This window comes from Panthera uncia, assembly GCF_023721935.1.
Source record: "Panthera uncia isolate 11264 chromosome B2 unlocalized genomic scaffold, Puncia_PCG_1.0 HiC_scaffold_24, whole genome shotgun sequence".
Lineage (NCBI taxonomy): Eukaryota > Metazoa > Chordata > Mammalia > Carnivora > Felidae > Panthera > Panthera uncia.
The window spans coordinates 13,565,420-13,568,773 of record NW_026057580.1 but is presented as its reverse complement, the minus strand read 5'-3'; the positions used below and the strand labels follow the sequence as shown (position 1 = coordinate 13,568,773).

Sequence of the window (3,354 nt, the reverse complement as noted above, 5' to 3'; positions counted from 1 at the left end):
TATCTTTTAAATATAATACCGCTAATAATTACATAGTGTTCATAGTTAACTTTCTTAAAATTTACACGATAGTTGTGAGAGCAAAATAGTATCTATTTTATGAGATCCTTAAGGCTCACCAAGACACCAGGATTAAGTGACTTCAAGTCCCATTGTGTATGTAATTCCAAGATCCAGGACTGGATCTGAGACTTTGGTTGATATTTTCATGAAAACTGCATTATTTATTTATACCCTTCCTTGTTACAAAAAAGAACTTAACATAGCTTTTAAAAGTGGAAACACTGTTACCAGTGGAAATACTGTCAGGGTATAATAGATTAAGAATGAGTAATAAAAGGAGGCAAATGGAATATAAAGTTAGGAAAACAGGATGGTGTTTAGGAGTCCGTTTTTTTTTTTTTTTTTAATTTTTAAATCTTTTTATTTATTTTTGAGATAGAGTGCGAGTGGAGGAGGGGTAGTGAGAGGGTGACACAGAATCTGAAGCAGGCTCCAGGCTCTGAGCTGTCAGCACAGAGCCCGATGCGGGCCTCAAACCCGCCGTGAGATCATGACCTGAGCCGAGGTCGGATGCTTAACCGACTGAGCCACCCAGGCACCCCAGAGTCAGGTTTTTTTTAATGTTTATTTTGAGAGAGAGAGAGAGAGAGAGTGCGTGCGTGAGCGAGGGAGGGGCAGAGAGATTGGGAGAGAGAGAGAATCCCAAGCAGGCTCCACACTGTCAGCGCAGAGCCTGGCGCAGGGTTCCATCTCACAAACTGAGTTAATTACCCGAGCCCAAATCAAGTCGAGGCTTAACCCCCGGAGCCCCCCAGGTGCTCCCAGGAGTCAGGTTTGTATGTGAAATGCACTGTTGGGTTTGCTACTCTCAGTAAAACTTGGATGCAAAGTTGGGTTTTCAGTTTCTAAATCCATACCCCCTCCCCCAAAGAATCAATGTACCTGAGAACCTTTCACATAGGACTAGGAAACTGAGCACAAAGAAATGTGCCTAAGGCATTCATTGAGGCGTTGCTTATAATGTCAAAATTAAAAAGCAATCCAAATATCAAAGAGGGGAATGGATAAGTAGAAACAAATACATAGAATAGTTGCTATTGGACAGTGAAAATGAAGGAAGTCAGTGTGTATCAGTATGAATGGGTACATTGTGAAAACAAAGTTGAGCTCAAAACAAACTGTACAACAGTGGCATTACTAATGCAGATTTTTAAAAACAAAACCATACTAATTTATCGTGCATAAGAATAGTATTCCAGAACACGAATGAGAAGGATACGCACCAAGTATGGAATAGTGGTTATTTCTGCGAAGGGAAAGAGAGAGCATGAGGGAAGTCAGTGCAAAAGGGATTTCAACTGTATCAAATAATGTATTTGACAAAAGAAGGGATGGTGACTTTACATTACATTCTCAGTAATGTACTAGCTTTGAAGTAATCTGTAAGTAAACCTACACGAGTAGGCTTAACCAAAAGCAAGTAGCAATATGTCATTAAAGTTTAATAACATTTTCGTTTTTACAGTTCTCTTCTGTATAATAAATGATTCTAGATTTTTATTTATAATAGTAATTAAAAAGATTCCCTTTAAAATTTATGTAAGTAAAACAAGGGTTGGTATTTGAAGAAAATGTTAATTGAGTAAATGGGAGTGTGATAGCATGTTGATATGTAATACTGTTGAAGATGGACTATGTAAAGGAAAGTTAGGAAGCACCAAGTGTTAAGATTCAGTTTCCTATAGGGTTGAAGGAAGTGCGTGAGTCATTCTTTGTTGCTGATGCTAAGACCAAAAAATCCCCCCCTGTAGATTTTCTAGAAATAGAGTAGTTTTTCCTGGGTCCCTATGTGTCACCTGTATCACGTATACAGGGTACACTCACAGGATTGTGTCTCCTCCTGTGCTTTGGTATTGACTGACATCGTCACAGCAAAGTGCAGTTCAGTGGAAGGGGGGAATGGTAGGTGGAAAGATGGATTGAAGCACAGAGGATAGACACAAAGTTGTGCTGTCTCTACTGATTTGTCTTTATCAAGGCATGGATCTTTTTTTTTTTTTTTTTTAACGTTTATTTATTTTTGGGACAGAGAGAGACAGAGCATGAACGGGGGAGGGGCAGAGAGAGAGGGAGACACAGAATCGGAAGCAGGCTCCAGGCTCTGAGCCATCAGCCCAGAGCCCGACGCGGGGCTCGAACTCACAGACCGCAAGATCGTGACCTGAGCTGAAGTCGGACGCCCAACCGACTGAGCCACCCAGGCGCCCCATATCAAGGCATGGATCTTAAGAGCACCTTAGAGTATCCCATAGCTTGATTATTGGAAGGAATCTATGGATTTAGCAACAGTACTCAGAGAATATTGAATGTAGACTTTAACATGTTTTGTCAAGTGCATATCCTACTGTGTCTCTACTATATGCACTTATTTCTGTGGGTAATAAAGCACAAGCGCATTTTAAAGCACTGCTGAATGCATAGTGGTTTTTGTCCTCTATATTCTTCATTAGTGCAGCATAGTCATTATATTTGAATGTGTGATTTTTTTTAACGTAAAGACAATATTCTGACTGAAAGTGGACCCCAGCATTATTGAACTGACAAATTATACATGTTTAAGTCTTTTCGTAAAAAATGCTGTCACTGTCAGCTCTCAGTAGTAATTCCTGAAAGAGACATAGATTTCAGTTCTTCTCGGTTGCCAGGGAAGGAGTGACTTACGCTTTGAGGTTGAATTGGAGTAGAGTTGACATCATATTGTGAAAGTTTGGGAATCTGGAAGTGAAATGTACCAGATCGGGGAGATGAGCTCAGACATTACCTGATGGCAGCCTTGGGATTCTCTTTAGAAGATTATATTAGGTAAATTTTGGTAGGAAATGGGTACCTCCAGCCCCATAATATTGTATAATAAAAACATAACCAGAGTCCTTTTAACCTGGAAACTTTTTTTAAATATTTTTTTTTCAACGTTTTTTTATTTATTTTTGGGACAGAGAGAGACATAGCATGAACGGGGAAGGGGCAGAGAGAGAGGGAGACACAGAATCGGAAACAGGCTCCAGGCTCCGAGCCATCAGCCCAGAGCCTGACGCGGGGCTCGAACTCACGGACCGCGAGATCGTGACCTGGCTGAAGTCGGACGCTTAACCGACTGCGCCACCCAGGCGCCCCTAACCTGGAAACTTTTTAAAGCAGATGTCACTACGTATTATTAGCTATTCTAAGCCATAAAGATGTTACAATTTTAGGAAAGCAGTGTGCAGCATATGTAACTGAATAATGTATTATTTTAGTACACAAAAGTAACCGTTGACATTAAAAAAAATTTTTTTTTAACGTTTATTTATT

The 3,354-nt window shown here is 40.1% G+C and overlaps 1 protein-coding gene across 2 annotated transcripts in view; it reads left to right on the top strand.

The window, feature by feature from the left end:
• Window positions 1-3,354, top strand: part of SUPT3H (SPT3 homolog, SAGA and STAGA complex component) — a 537,375-nt gene that overhangs the window by 83,955 nt on the left and 450,066 nt on the right. The window lies entirely within an intron of this gene.